Below are 16,589 nucleotides of genomic sequence, written 5' to 3' on the forward strand. Positions count from 1 at the left end.
ATTTAAGAAGGAATTGCTCATTACTATGGAAAAGATTGCTCCATAGTTCTTCCCTATCAGTTAAGACCCTAAACTTTGAATAAGGGTATCCCCAGCAGAGACATTACTTTGCTGACTAAGGTCTGTCTAGTCAAGGCTATGATTTTTCCTGTGGTCATGTATGGATGTGAGAGTTGGACTCTGAAGAAGGCTGAGCGCCGAAGAATTGATGCTTTTGAACTGTGGTGTTGGAGAAGACTCTTGAGAGTCCCTTGGACTGCAAGGAAATCCAACCAGTCCATTCTGAAGGAGATCAACCCTGGGATTTCTTTGGAAGGAATGATGCTAAAGTTTCAAAGTACTGAAACTCCAGTACTTTGGCCACCTCATGTGAAGAGTTGACTCATTGGAAAAGACTTTGATGCTGGGTGGGATTGGGGGCAGGAGAAGAAGGGGACAACCGAGGATGAGATGGCTGGATGGCATCACTGACTCAATGGACACGAGTCTAAGTGAACTCCGGGAGTTGGTGATGGACAGGGAGGCCCAGCATGCTGCGATTCATGGGGTCGCAAAGAGTTGGACACGACTGAGTGACTGAACTGAACTGAACTTACATTTTTCCTATACTTTCAACCCTTTCTCCTCCTAGAACATATAATAGAATTCAAGTTAAAGAGAAACTGTTTTATTCTGCTGTTACAGAGCTTGGCTATGGTTAATCCCCTGAAACAGGTTTTTGTGTTTTTTTTTGTTTGTTTGTTTTTTGAATATAGATTGTTTAATGAAAACAAAGAATGAAATATGTAAGGGTAAGTATCCATACATATCTAACTGACCTTTATTACTGCCAAGATTCTATGTAATAATTACAATCACAGAGTGTTAGGGCCAGAAGAAGGCTAAATTGTTCCCCAAAACTGGCTATAAGAGTCACCCACTCCCAGGCAAAACATTCAGGGTAATCTATGTCATGGCAACTTTTCTGTTGTTCTTATTTAAACATTTTTATTTCATTTTACATTGACTCCTGGCTTGGGATTTGTTTTTATAATGCCTAACAAGAAGTGAGGCTGTAATACAAAAAAGGTCTTCTTTTACAGCTCCCAACCCACTGAAGAATACTTTCTTTGGGCAGTTCAAGAGTTTATTTTCCAGGGTCTTAAGGCTGAGCATAGATGGCACAATTATTTGATAAATGTTGCTTCCTAGCATCTTACTCCACTCAAAAACTTTCATAAAGAAGTCTGCCTTTTAAACTTATAAGTTCTAACCACAGCCACTAGATTATGGATAAACCAGAATGCCTTAAGCCAGAAGACAGAAACAATTAGAAGATCACACTAATATAGTATCTGACACAAGCAAAAAGTAAGGGGTTGGAATTTGAGGACCCATCTTTAAGGAACTCAACATTTCAAACACAATGCACTCCCCGAGCCTTAGAAGGGGTCTGTGTGAATGAGAGGCTCTGTAGCTGACGCTGGGACCAGGTGGGACCACATAAGCTGGGGGACTCTGGGAGAGGAGGCGGTTCTGCATCCCATCTCTCCCAGCTTCTGATGTGCTCATTTTCAGATTTCCACTCTTCCTTTCCTGGAGGGATCACAGCAGGAGCCTCTTGGCTTGGGACAACTACTGACTTCATGCCAACACTAGGAAATCCAGGAAAAGCTGGACAAAGCAAGTTTTCCAACTGTGTTTTGTTCTTTAAAAAAAAAAAGAAAGAAAGAAAGAAAAGAAATCACTAGGACACCTGCCAAGCAACCTAGAACTTCAGAATCTAAGGAGACAGGGAGGGCCTTCTCCTCCCAATTGTCCACCTGATTACCCCCAAGGAAGGGCTCAGGATGCAAGAAAGGGACTGTGGCAGGGCTTTGCCTGCCTGCCTGTTTGTCTTCTATTTCTCTCTTGCCTGCTCTCCAGAGCAAAAAAGGAGATTGTATTAAATGGATTTGAGGTGTTGAAGAACCTCAAATAATTGGGCAAATTGGGCCAATTTCTCCCACCTGTTGAGGTCTTAAGCCAAATTAAAGAGATGGGAATACCAGATCACCCCATCTGCCTCCTAAGAAATCTGTATACAGGTTAAGAAACAACAGTTAGAACTGGACATGCAACAACAGACTGGCTCCAAATTGTGAAAGGAGTACATAAAGGCTGAATATTGTCACCCTGCTTATTTAACTTCTGTGCAGAGTACATCATGCACAATGCTGGGTTGGATGAAGTACAAACTGGAATCAAGATTGCCGGGAGAAATATCAATAACCTCAAATATGCAGATGACGCCACCCTTCTGGCAGACAGTGAAGAGGAACTGAAGAGCCTCTTGATGAAAGTGAAAGAGGGGAGTGAAAAAGTTGGCTTAAAGCTCAACATTCAGAAAACTAAGATCATGGCATCTGTTCCCATCACTTCATGGCAAATAGATTGGGAAACAGTGGAAACAGTGTCAGACTTTATTTTGGGAGGCTCCAAAATCACTGCAGATGATGACTGAAGCCACGAAATTTAAAGACACTTGCTCCTTGGAAGATAAGCTATGACCAACCTAGACAGCATATTAAAAAGCAAAGACATTACTTTGCCAACAAAGGTCCATATAGTCAAAGCTATGGTTTTTCCAGTAGTTGTGTATGGATGTGAGGTTTGGACCATAACGAAGGCTGAGTGCCAAAGAATTGATGCTTTTGAACTGTGGTGTTGGAGAAGACTCTTGAGAGTCCCCTGGACAGCAAGGAGATCCAACCAGTCAATCCTAAAGGAAATCAGTCCTGAATATTCATTGAAAGAACTGATGCTGAAGCTGAAACTGCAATATGTTGGCCACTTGATACAAAGAGCTGACTCATTTGAAAGGACCCGGATGCTGGGAAAGATTGAAGGCAGGAAGAGAAGGGGATGACAGAGGATGAGATGGTTGGATGGCATAACCAACTCGATGGACATGAGTTTGGGCAAGCTCCTGGAGTTGGTGATGGACAGGGAAGCCTGGCATGCTGCAGTCCATGGGGTCGCAAAGAGTCAGACACGACTGAGTGACTGAACTGAACTGAGAGAAAGAGAGCTAGAATCAAATCCTAGTCCTGGTATTCATCAAGTGGTCTTGGGCAAGAAGACTATGACCTGCAGGATCTATAAAATGGAGATAAGAGTGCCAAAGGTGTAAGACAGTTATGTGGGGTAAATGAAATGAGTTAAACACACCTAGCACAGTGTTTGGAACATGCCGCCACTTGCAGCAAGTCATTTAATGACCATAAATTCCTTTGTAATGTGGCATTACCATCCTACCATTCACAGGTATATCATCCTTGTCTCTGTCCCCTGTGAATGTGGGTTGGCCTTGTCACCTGATGACAGATACAGTAGAGGAGAGGGTTCCAGAGTCTAGGGAGGCCTCCAAAGACCTTGTAGCATCTGCCTCTCACTGTCTTGGAGAGTTGCCCAGAGAATGCCGTGTAAAGAAACCTGTCTGGCCTATTGAAAGATTAGAGGCCACATGGAGAACTGAGGCTGCCCAGCTGACAGCCAACATGCAATACCAACTACCAGCCATGCTGGTAGGTCCACCCTGGGCCTTCCAGCCCAACTGACCCTCCAGCTGAATGCAGACACAGTAATGAGCCTATAACCAACAGAGTAACTGCTCAACCACCAGCCAGAATCAGAAGAAAGAAACTGTCTTAGGTTTGGGAGTGGCTTGCTATTAAGCAATAGATCAAAATACCACTCAATAAAGTATATCATTTATTACTACCACTCTTTCCTAACTGGAAATTGATACATCTGATGGCCCCAAGTCACACAGGGATAGGATATTCTATTTAGCAATAGATCAAAACACCACTCAATAAAGTATATCATTTTTACTACCACTCTTTCCTAACTGGAAATTATTACATCTGATGGCACCAAGTCACACAGGGATAGGATATTCTGTATCTTAAGCAATGTGATCATTTCCCCCTTCCCTTAACCAGTACTGTTGCCTGGAGAATCCCAGGGATGGGTGAGCTGGTGGGCTGCCGTCTATGAGGTCGCAGAGTCAGACATGACTGAAGAGACTTAGCAGCAGCAGCAGCAGCAGTATGACCTGATTAGGGAATTTGGTGGCTTCAGTGAGAAGATAGCCAAGAAACTGCTAAATTCTCTAAGTGGACCTTTGTCCTGTTACCTAAGAGCCACTTAAATCCCTACCCAAGGTGCTTTGAGAGTGATTTCTCTTCTTACCTCCTTCCATAACACTCAAATTGCTTCCAACTGCACTTTCTTTCAATAAACATGGTACTTAGCTGACTCAATATCTGATCTGACACTTTCAGGTAGTCAAAAAATCTAAATGCATTGACGTGTTTCTTTGAACCATTTCACAGATCAGAGAGTTGACGACGCGCAAAACAAATCTGATGTGGCTTCAGGTGAATTCAAGTTTAACATTTATTACAAAGTTCATGTTTAAATACAGAGTTAAGTCCTATAAAATACCTAAGCTTGGCCCATAGACTTGGTAACAAAGAACTGTTCTGGGTCAATGTTCATGAGACCAGGCTTAAGTGAACGAGGTTATGGAAGCTCAGATCCAGGTGGTTCAGGAAAGTTGAACTTTCCCCAGCTTTACAAAACAGGATCAAGCTAGCCCAGCTTGTAGTTCTCTACTGCCAGAAACACTCGTTCTACAATCTATTAACAATGTTAAGCTTGGTGATGCTCTCAAGGCTTCTTGGAACTGAGGCCCTGACCTTTCTAATTTGTGGAGCTGATCAGTGAGCACATTATCATCCTTCCTGCATGGACCAAGTGCAGAGTTTTGCTCTTTTTCGTTTTAAAGAAAAACTTTTTCTTCAATCTTTGTTATGGTTCAAATACATTCATGTCATCAAAAACATCTCACTTCTTGCTTTGTAACTTGCAAGCGTAGTATTCTTGGGTAAATGAGTTCTACTAAAATTCCACTAAATTTAGAAATTCCACTAAGATTATAGATCCTCTACTACTTTGCAAAAAAACAAAAAACAAAAAAAAACTGTCCAAGAACAATATCAGATGGCTGTTTTCATTGGACATTGTATCCTCTTAAAGCTATTTCTGGATTAAACCCATGAACTTATACCTCACCCTAATGACCTTTCACTGGCAGTGCCAAGGCATAACACCCCTGGCCAGAACTGAGGAACATGATATGAAATACATAAAGCAAGGTCACTAGGTTTTATTGTAAGATACCAGGAATGCGGTTGAGCAGGCTGGCCACTGCAAATGCAGCATTTTCTTAATGCAAATCCAAAGGAGAGATTTCTTTCACCTCCTCAAAGCAGGAATAGATGGGCTTCTCCAATCTGGTTTCTCTTCTGGACACCTTCGAGCTTATTCTGGATTGTTGGCCTCTTCTCTTTGGTTGCTGGAAATCTGATGGCCAGAACTTTCAGGAAGAATAGAACAGCACTTCAAAGTACACTTGCCAGCCTCACTCATACCTCCATCTTATTTTCCTTCCACTTATTTTTCTTACTTATCCTAAGTTTACTTTATCTTGTCATATTGTGTGCATCTTTGTAAGCCTTCCCTAATCATTTTTGGAACAGGGTGGGATATAATTAAAGACATAATAATCAGTGTGTATGCCTAATCCCCCCACTCTAGAGAGCGAGCTCTTATAAGCAAGTGCTGTGCATTGCCCCACTTTAAAAACCCTATAGTGTCTAGTGTTGTGCTTTTACTGTTAAATAAATATTTGCGGAATTAAATGGCAGAATATGTACACTTTGATAGCATTATGTTACCTGAATTATGAAACAAGCAGTATACTTATGATTTTATCTTTTATCCTCAGAACAAATTCACATGAGTGTGAAGGGATGCACATATGAGAGTTTACTTTAGCATTAGTTATCAGAAGTAACCTCAAGGTCCAATGATAGGGACATGGTTAAATACATACGCACAGACACACAATCCCAAGTTATACAGACACTGAAATGACCAGGAGGATAAAGAAGAATGTCTGTCACATACTACAAAGTGTAAAAGAATGGTAAGCTGCTACGAAATGATACATTTTCATAAATACATAGCTGGGCACATTCTGGTATTTGTACAGAAAGAAGGCCTGAAGAGCTACACCCTGCAAACTGATAACTGGTTGAGGCTGGCGGTGAAAGGGAGGTGGGGTAGGAGCTGGGGGGTGGGGGGGGAAGAAATGAACTTTCACTCTCTGGAACACTGATTGTAATTTTTTTATAATGTGCAAGTATCACTCTTGTGATTTAAAAATTAAAAGCACTGAAGAAAACATTTAGAGACTTGAGGCTACAATGCACTCTCAAATTCTCAAAATGCCTAACATCTTAAGGTTTGTTGGGAGATACTAAACTGGGATACTCCCAAAACGCTCCCTTTGCTGCAAGCAGCCAGGCCTCACCTTCCTGCAACGGGGCCTTCCTCCCTGTAGACTTTATCTTGCCCTGGATTTCTGCACAAAGTATATAAGAAATTAATCTGTTCAGTAACACCCATACAGATGGTCAAATACAAAAAGGCAAGGAATCTTTCTCCATCAGAACATAGCTGTAGAATTTATAAGTCCTTTAAACAGCATGTGGGCTTCCCTGGGAGCTCAGTGGTAAAGAATCCCCCTGCCAATGCAGGAGACAGTGGGTTCAATCCCTGTGTCGGGAAGATCCCCTAGAGAAGGAAGTGGCAATCCACTCCAGTATTCTTCCCTGGGAAATCCCATGGACCAAGGAACCTGGTGGGCTACCGTCCACGGGGTTGAAAAAGAGTCAGACATGACTTGGCCACTAAACAACAACAACAAAATAGCATGTAACAAATTATAGAGCATTTAAATTCATAATTGGTTCAATATTTTCACATGTATTAGGGAAAAACATGTTAACTGAGTAACATGAGTATGGGGAAATATGTCCCTAAAAATGAAACACTTTGTAAAGAGGGGTTTTTAATTTGTTCTAAATTTTTTATGAAATGAAAATTCCTTCTTCCTCCTCTTCCACTAAATAAATACCTACCAAACAAGAGTTTTCTATACCTTCAAACTGTACTTTTTAAAGGTTTTTTAAAGCCTATTTGGGGAAAGCTAAATAAATTAACTTGACGAAGATAGTTTCTCTATGTCCCCCAAATTTTAAAGTTAAATCAAAGCCAAGTAAGTATAAATCTACTGACGTACCAGTTACTTCTAAAGTGGCCATGGCAGGACACAGTGAACACTAACATAGCCTCTGGATCCAATGTGAACTCCAAGCCTGGACTCCATGGGAACAGTCAGGTGGAGACTATACGTCTGGACCTCACAGATGATGTCAGAGAAACCAAGGTTGAAAGCATTAGACAGATAGCAGGAAGCTGAGGAGAGCTGAAGTCAGACACTGAAAACATCAACTAAGGGAGGAAAGGGTCTTCCCTGGTGGCTCAGTGGTAGAGAATCCGCTGGCCAATGCAGGAGATCAATGGGTTTGATCCTTGGGTCAGGAAGAATCTCCTGGACAAGGAAACAGCAACCCACTCTACACCAGTATTCTTGCCTGGGAAATCCCACAGACAGAGGAGCCTGGTGGGCTACAGTCTATGGGGTCGCAAAAAAATCAAACATGACTTAGCAACTAAACAACAAGGTAAAAAAATCAGACAAGGCAGAGACGGGTCAAAGGAAGGATCCAACTAGGTCAGATGGCTTTGTATTTGTCCACGGGTGAGGGTGCTAGGTGCTAGAGTCAGATGTTAATTATTATAAAAAGGAAATCAAAGGCATGCAGATCACGTCTGCCCTTGATTAAACACCAGGGCACAGCTAGTGGAAATAGCTCCAAGGTGCTGGCTCACCTATTTCTCCAAAAGCTTTTTTGGCAATCCGAAAGACTGTGAAGATGATCCCAGTTTGATTGTAGATCTTGAAATAGATGTCAAAGGAAGTCTTATAAGCTAACCCTTTTATAAAATGCAATGAGAATACTTCCCCAACTCGCTGTGAGGCAAGCAGCCACTTCCCAAGGAGTTTGATCAGCAAATGGGGTTTTGAAACAACACATCTATCCACTGCTTCTGTAAGAACTTCCCAAAGCCGCCTAACCACCCACCCACTACACACTGGGAGGCCCTTTGCTCCCTATCCAGCTGATGAAAGTGACCTAGTCCATCAGCCAACTTGTTCTGAGTCCATTTGCCTTCTTATTTAACCTAAGGAGAGAAACACTGATCTAAAGACACTGCTTTCAAATCCAAGTTTACTCCTTCCACACTTCCTTTTCCCTTAAAACCAGTTATTTTGCTTTGAGGCAGACAGAACTGGTATCAAGTTCTACTTTTGCACCTTCCCATCCAGCTGCCCTCCATTAACATGAGTCTGGTGTCTATCAGATAGAGATGAGCTCCCATATTCCCTTTGTATCCTCCTGGTCCAGAGATCTCCCAACCACATCTATACATCCCTACCTCCTCCGGTATCTCCAAGCCCAATGCCCTGCCCGCTCCACTGCAACCTGCTTTTCCATCTGTTAGACAAATGGTTTCCAAATAGTGGACTGTGATCCATTAATAGTTAATGAGTTTTTCAGAACACAGAATAGAAACAGAAACGTGTGCTCAGTTGCTCAGTTGTGCCTGACAGACTCCATGGAATTTTCCAGGCAAGAATACAGGAGAGGGTTGCCATTTCCTACTCCATGGGGTCTTCCCGGCCCAAGGATCAAACCCGTGTCTCTTGCATCTCCTGCACTGGCAGGCAGATTCTTTACCACTAGTGGCACCTGGGAAGTCCTGTTCCTCCATCCATTAGACAAATGGTTTCCAAATAGTGGACTGTGATCCATTAATAGTTGATGAGTTTTTCAGAACACAGAATAGACACAGAAATAGAGTAGAAATAGAAACGAAAATAGAAGCAATACTCAGTAAGGGTACCTATTGTTTCATGAAACCTGTTTCACATACACATATACTTACTCATGTCCTAAGTCAATGTGAAAATTGTACTGCTCATCTCGTACTGTGTTGTAATCCAAAAATGCCTGAAACAAGCCTTTGTCCATCTAGTCAGACCCCACCCCCCTTGCTGCTGGGCCCGCTGCGACTGCTTTCTCCATGCTGGCCACAAGCTCTGAAGAGACTGCCAGCTGTCTTCTTCATCGGCTGTTTGCACAAACCTTGGCCTTCTACAGTGACTCACAAACTCCTTCTCATGTAGCCAGGAACTGCCTTCTCCTTGATCAGACCAGTGTTCACACACACCTTTGGTATTCTAGGCCCTCTTTTCAGGTCTGGGATCTGCTAGCAGTATCTCCAACTGTTTCACTATGAATAACAAACCCAGAGCAGCAGGACTCCATTTCTTTGTATGCTACCTTTCATCTCCAATGAGGAAAAAAAAATCACCAAAGTCACTCTTGAAATAACCTTAGATTTTCTTACAAAAGTAGCCTGACTTTCCTGATGTAATATGTTCCCTGGTGTAATACATACAGCTCCTGATACCAGTCCCAGGTGACTACAGCTCACCCCTCCTGTTGAATTAAAGTCTGTCTCCCATCCTTGAGAACAGATGGCTAACCCACCTCCATGTTGCTATCTTCTTCCTCTCACAAAGCAAATGGAAGGAGAGAAAGCATCACCAGGTGACCGTGGGAGCGTGGGCCTCCTTCCCTCTCTCAAGGGCGAGGGCACAAGCTGTCCAGTCCAATGCCACCCTGGTCCTGCCTCCCTTATCCAAGTGCCCACACTTCTCACAGAGACAATCACGCATTGTCTTCCTGGACAGAAAATTTCATTCTCTGTAATTCTCCTGTAGATCATCCAGTTTACTTTTCTCAATCAAACGAGGTATCCCACTTTTTAGCCTTCCAAGAGATAACAAAGCCACATGAGTCCCTCATCTGTAGGATGCGGGACATTCATTTGAGAAGAAGGGCACGGAGAGACACTGAGGTCTGAAGGTTTCTTGTGAAGCAAACTGCTTGGTTTCCTTTCCCACATGGAAGGCCAGCTTTGAGGGAGGATTATACACGTGGGACGTCAGTTTGAGCACCAAGGGAGGCAATGAACAGGTCTGAGAACTGCAGGACAGCTGTGCTAGGCTTGGAAGGGCAAGAAACACTCGCAAAGTGAAAGGGGGAAAGGGTAAGTCACATCGAGGGCACATTCCAGAATTCTCCTTGCTGCCCCACAACCCCCTCTCTGTGACCCGGCCCTTTTCCCATTTCTCAGTCAGGAATCTAGAGCCCCCTTACCATCTCTCTGGTCACCTGGTTTTGGGGAGGGAGGGCCCTCCAGCCCCTCCCAAGTCATTTCTTCTTCCTCCCCTACTCCTAGCTGAAGAAGCTCTGAATCAATCTAGTCCTGAATTAGATTTCTGATGGCTCCCTGCCTGAGGCCTCTGTTTATCTTGCTCATCAAATGAATCTCTCTCGGATGGAGATTTTAGAAAATCAAGGCAAAGACAGGCCAAACTCTTGAATCCACATTCTAGGGTCTACGTGGAAGACTTGCTTTTTAGGAATTTACTATAAAGTTTCAGCCCCTTGATCCCTGCCATTCCTAGGGACCTCTAAGCATACAGCTTGAGTTGCAAAGAGTCATTTTTCTTTCCAGCAAGATAAAGAAGGCTAAGGGTGAAAGGAACAAGAACAGAAAGTTAAACAGTGTAAAAAATCACTACTGACTGAGCAGCTTGGTTTGCGGCATCTGCCTTTAGGTGAAACTCGTGCAAGATCACAAAATAAGGATTCAAACTCTGGAGGGAGGTAATGTAGCAAAAAGGAGTTGCAGGGGTAAGGAGAAATAAAGCACGCTCAAAATATACTAACCTCAGGATCACCTAATAGCACAGGAGGGAGGATGCAAATAAACTAAAATCCATGCTTCCTCAAAGGAATCTTTCAAATTGTCTAGTATCGCAAGAGCCTGCTTTTCTAATATAGTCTCACCAATTTAAGGACAGATAAACAAGGAGAAAATTCTCTACTTCACCCAGCTCAGTTAAAAAGGGACTGGGATTCTGTGATATATTATCTTAACTGGCTACATAAAGATGAGGCTGCATTCCAAACTATACCCTGCTGGGCTCACACAGCAGTATCTCACTTAAAACACACAATCTAAGATCCATTTTTCTCAGCTCCATTTATGACTGGGTGAAGATTTTTTTACAGTGACGTTTTCTCCGTACTTCACACACCGACTCATAACATCCTCACAGACTCTTCCAACTTGTCCCCAAATTGGAATCAGATTCATTTAAACATTATCAAAGATCACTCTTTAAGGATAATTTTATAAAAATGTGTACCATATTCACATTTAGATGTGTAAGACTAAGAAAACACTGGCCAGCAACAGCGACCCTTTCATGAACATAGACAACTTAAAGTGCCTTCAAGAAGGGCCATAGACAAATGCTAGCATTACGGGTCCCATTTCATGGCTGAGTAAACCGAGGCACTTAGTTTAATAAACTTGCTCCGGGATATAATAGTAGAGCTGGAAATAGAAACCAATTTCTCCCTGACTTTGAGCCCAGTCCCTCTCCCACTAGACTCTTCAGCACTCGCTGGCTAAAAATGGGACCCACTTGAGAACTGCAAGGGTAAATGAAAGCTGCTTGTTTTATTTAGTAGCGGGGAGGTGAGAGACCGGGGAGACTTACCTACTTGATGCACCTGATCGTGTACTGGCCTCTAACAAGAAAGCTTTCAATGGATGCCCAAACACCCGCCCCTTTGAGCTGAGACCCCAAGGCACCGCCAGGCAGCCCCAAGCAGCCCAAATCACACCGCCCGGGAAACACGACTGGAACGCAGGGCGTCCGGGCGACGCGGGGGCCGCGGGCCCGGGGACACCATCTGTGCCCAGAGAGGCGTGGGAGCCCGCCGCGCCGGGATGCTGCTGCGCCGGTCGCACACACCTGCTGGAGCCCTCCCTGGAACCCCCGGCCGCCTCCCGCGCGGGGGACTCCCACCCAGCCTCCGGGCGCCTGAGCCCTCGGCCTCAGTAGGCCGGGGGCGGGAAGCCGCGGAACCCCTCCCGCGAGCTGCGCTCGGCGACGCGGAGAGCCGCTGGGCAAAGCGAGCCCGCCCTCTTTCCGAACCCTCTCCAAACCGCGTCACCTGTGCCGGGTCCCAGGGCGACTCGCGCGCGGGCGGCAGTGAGCCGGGCCGGGGGAGGGCTGCGGGTGGTTACAGGAGCCTGGTCATCCGGCCCGGCCCGAGGACTGGCGCCGGCAAGAGCCGTCCCGCGAGATGCTCGGCGGGAGCCAGGGGAGCCTTGGGCTCCGGGCCGCTGGAACAGCAGCGGAGGCTACTGCTGCCGCCGCGGCCGCCCGGACTGCGGGCTCGGGTTACCGCAGAGCGTCTCCTTAAAGGGGCCGCGGCGCTCGGGCTACGGCTACGGCTCCCCGCGGCTCCGACCCCCGGCCAAAGTGGGCGGGGCCCCGAGGCGGGCGGTGGGGCCGACCTTTGGGTGATGGAACTTGGGTCCCGGAAAGAGCTCAAAAACGGGAGCATGAGAGGCGGGCTGCGATGGGATTCTGGAAGAGCACAACTCGTTTGGAACAGTGTTCGGTTCCGCGTCTTTCCAAAGCAAGTAACAGAACTAGCCAGTGGGGCTACGGTCTGAGTCCGTTCTCGCAGCGGTCAGTACCTGGGCTCGCCACGTAACCAACATTCTTTTCAGATTATAAATTTACGTTCTGCTTTATTTGTCCAGATTCTGCATGAATGAAGCGCATGGTCTGACGATCCGAAAGGAGGTGAAAGGGCAATTCCTGATTTTCCTGCCACGTTGCGTTCCTCGCCGTTTCCGTTTGGGGCTGCAGGTGCGTTCCAAACTGGGTAGGGGGCGTTTGTGGAAAAGGCCAGTGCTTTGGAAGCCGCCTCCTCTGGAATCCAAGAAAAACACCACCTCCGTGCGGAGTCCCTCTGCTGTCAGGGCAGGGAAGTAGGATTTGGAATTCTGAGGGGAGCTGGATGAGATTTCCAAGTTGCCCAGGGCATGAAGTTTGCAAATAAATAGTAACTCTTCTCATTTGCTAAATATGGCCTCAGAAACTTCTAAGTGTCATGGATCAACACGATAGAATTGTTTTGAATAAAACAAAATAAAGAAATACGTTCTGGTTGTTATAATTTGCACACCAAAAAAATCACAAATACATTTTTTTAGAAAGAGCCTCACTGAGGCTCAATTTCTTCATCTGTATAATCGGGATGATAATTCATAGACACCTCTGAAGTGTCTTGCTAAATGGACTGCAGACTGCCGTAGAAAAGATAGAAACCTGCCCTGTAGTCAAACAGGGAAGATCTTGCAGGCCCCCACATTTCCCCTTTTCTCTCTAAGACTCTTGGGACATACCCGGGCACCAATGCCCTTTGACTACAACGTGTCTCGTCACAGTTGTTTCACAATGTGCATAGTCCTTGACGACGTTTTTTGCTCCATACGCACACGGGTATTTCCTAACTATCCACGGGCAGGATGGTGGTGCACACCTGCGCGATCAGCCCTGAGAGGACAGCTATCATCTCAGGAATCTGCATTAAGACTACTCCTCCAGACTGTCCTGTGGTTGTCTGCAGTGACATGGCAGTTGCTCTGCCCTTTCCTGATAAACACACCATGATTATCTTTTATTTGCATTTTCTCTAACACCCACAGCAGGAGCCAACTCCATCTAAACCCGCAGAAATCCAGTATCCTCTAGTCCCCCCACTACTGATGCCTCATCAAATCTGCAGAATTGTTTATAGAGAGCATGTAAGTGAATACATCAATGACAAGGCCTGAGATATGAAAGGAATTCAGTAAATACTAGTTGAATTTTTAAGCTTTTAAACTAATTAAAACTCAATGACCTTCAGGAGGTCGAAGAATACATCAACTAGTTTTCCTCAAAGTTTTAATGCAGCTTAATTTCTTCAAAAATATCCATTTCACTATTTACATTTAGATCTTTAATTGCTATTCTTAACTTTGTTTTACCAGTACTCTTTTTTCAAGGACAGTTCCCCCAAATTCTGTCTTTATTACCCTGAAGTTTTTCTGCATTTTGAATATGAGGTTGCAAAGCTGGATTGCACTTTTTATATTTTTGTTCACTGAAACAGTTCCAAGAAACAGTTCCGAGAAATGAAATTATCCATCCACACTGAAAAAAAAAAAGAAAAAGAAATAATACTGAAATTCTTCTCAGACAAATTTTCCTGATAAATTTCTGTTTCCAAAAATTCCTAAACTTCTAATTAGAGCCAATTGTTTGGAAAACTGAGACCAAACTGCAGTTTCTTCCTGAAATAACAAGATAACTAAAGCAACAGTATGTGGGGGGAGACTGCCTCAATTCTCCACTCTGCTCTGTTAGTGAAGATAAAACCAAAATGGCACCAAACATTTTGATCAGAAAAGTTGAGTTAGTCAGTAACAACTACGTCCACGTACAGGTTTTCCTTTAATTGGTAGTTTTAGTATATTAAGACTTTTGTGTAAGGTTTTTTGTACTTTCTTTTTCAGAATTTTTCAAGAAACTATTTCAGGATATTAAGAGTGGTTATCTCTGGGTGGCTGAGATTCTGTGTCTTGTATTCTTTTTCTCTTATTTTATGAAATTTTCTTTCCATTATATATATGTCTTACTTTGTTTGAATTTTTATTTTTACTGAAAGTAATACATTTAAGTGAAAATTCAAGTGGTTCTTAAAGGCTTTAAACAAAAAACACCCAAGAGTTCTATCAGTTCCCTAACCAGCTTCTCCACCACCTAGCTTCACCCCCCAGAATACCTAGCTTCACCCCCTTAGAACACCTAGCTTCACCCCCTAGAACACCTAGCTTCGCCCCATTTCCACACAACCTGCTAGGTGTTCTACATTTCCTAAATGATAAACTTATACCAAGGTCTCTTATTTTCAATTTTAGACTTTAGTTATTGACTTCTTGTCATATATTTGAGGATTTTTAGCTCCTATCCACACCACCACTCACTTTGCCCCCAACTTTCCTTCTAACATAGACACATCACAACTCTCATTCGAGTCAGCACTTAAGGTTTATATCATCTTGAAAATATATTGATCAATACAGGGTGTTGCTGAATCAAGTAAGGTACCAGGATAATGCTTTTCTTGAAAATCTCTTGCTTTTTCTGGAGTTAAATGCTTTGCTTTTTCACATTTAAAAAATGTATCTAATCTAAACTGAATTTTACCCATGTGCTTCTACACATCTATCAAATGCCATCAACATTATCTTCTAATGCCCAGAAACATGACTTGTTGTTTATTCTCTTACTGCTAAAGCACAGACTCCAGTCACTTACTCAGAAGGGGTGCATGGAAGATAAATTTTTAGAGGGCTTGACTGTCTGAAAATGTCTCTTTTCTAGTCTCATCCTTGACTGACCATTTGGATAAGTCGCAGATCATTTTCCCTTTGCTTTTTAAGAGAATCGTTCCATTGTCTTTTAACTCCAGCATTGCGTTGAAATATCTAATACCTTTCAAGTTCCCATTCCTCTGTATCTGACCTATTTTTCCTTCTAGAATCTTCCCATTGTCTCTAGCAGTCTGAAAGTTCACAGTGGTGTGCCTTAGAATGTTTCTCTTTTCACTGATTGTGCTAGATACTCGAGGGTTCTTTTGACTTTATCTGTACTTTTTTCCTTTCCTTATTTCTTTGCTAATTTCCTCCCTCCCATTTTCTCTGTTCTCCCTTTGTGAATTATTGTTAGTAGGATATTGGGACTTCAATGTTGTTATTCAGTCACCCAGTCGTGTCTGACTCTTTGTGACACCATGGACTGCAGCACAGCAGGCTTCCTTGTCCTTCACCAACTCCTGGAGCTTCCTCAAACTCAGGTCCATCGAGTTGGTGATGCCATCCAACAATCTCATCTTCTGTCATCCCCTTCTCCTCCTGCCTTCAATCTTTTCCAGCATCAGGGTCTTTTCTAATGAGTCAGCTCTTCATATCAGATAGCCAAAGTACTGGAGCTTCAGCTTCAGCATCAGTCCTTCTAATTAATATTCAGGATTGATTTCCTTTAGGACTGACTGGTTTGATCTTGCAATCCAAAGGAGTCTCGAGAGTCTTCTCCAACACCACAGTTCAAAAGCATCAGTTCTTCGGCACTCAGCTTTCTTTATTAAAGTCTGTCACTGTTTCCCCATCTATTTGCCATTAAGTGATGGGACCAGATGCCATGATCTTCGTTTGTTGAATGTTGAGTTTTAAGCCAACTTTTCCACTCTCCTCTTTCACTTTCATCAAGAAGCTCTTTAGTTCCTCTTCGCTTTCTGCCTTAGGATGGTATCCTCTGCATATCTGAGGTTACTGATATTTCTCCCAGCAATTTCGATTCCAGCTTGTGCTTCATCCAGCCTAGAATCTCTCATGATGTACTCTTCATATAAGCTAAATAAGCAGGGTGACAATATACAACCTTGATGTACCTCTTTCCCAGTTTTGAACCAGTCCATTGTTCCATGTCTGGTTCTAACTGTTGCTTCTTGACCTGCATACAGGTTTGTCAGGAGGCAGGTCCGGTGGCCTAGTATTCCCATCTCTTGAAGAATTTTCCACAGTTTGTTGTGATTCACACA

At 43.7% G+C, this 16,589-nt stretch overlaps 1 protein-coding gene across 5 annotated transcripts in view; it reads right to left on the reverse strand.

Moving 5' to 3' along the window:
- The window catches only part of LOC120856834 (TLC domain-containing protein 4-like), a 69,936-nt gene extending 56,824 nt beyond the window's left edge, over positions 1 to 13,112 (reverse strand). The window contains exon 1 of one of the 5 annotated variants that reach the window (XM_040232257.1): positions 12,634 to 13,112. The gene's annotated coding sequence lies outside the window, so the exon portion shown is untranslated. Of the gene's footprint in view, positions 1 to 11,641; positions 11,976 to 12,101; positions 12,379 to 12,447 lie in introns of those variants that run through there. The other 4 variants (XM_040232258.1, XM_040232255.1, XM_040232256.1 and 1 more) reach the window with 4 other exon arrangements.
- Positions 13,113 to 16,589: the final 3,477 nt, after the last annotated feature.

The sequence above is a fragment of the Oryx dammah genome, unplaced genomic scaffold (genome assembly GCF_014754425.2).
Source record: "Oryx dammah isolate SB20612 unplaced genomic scaffold, SCBI_Odam_1.1 HiC_scaffold_28, whole genome shotgun sequence".
In the NCBI taxonomy this organism is placed as follows: Eukaryota; Metazoa; Chordata; class Mammalia; order Artiodactyla; family Bovidae; genus Oryx; species Oryx dammah.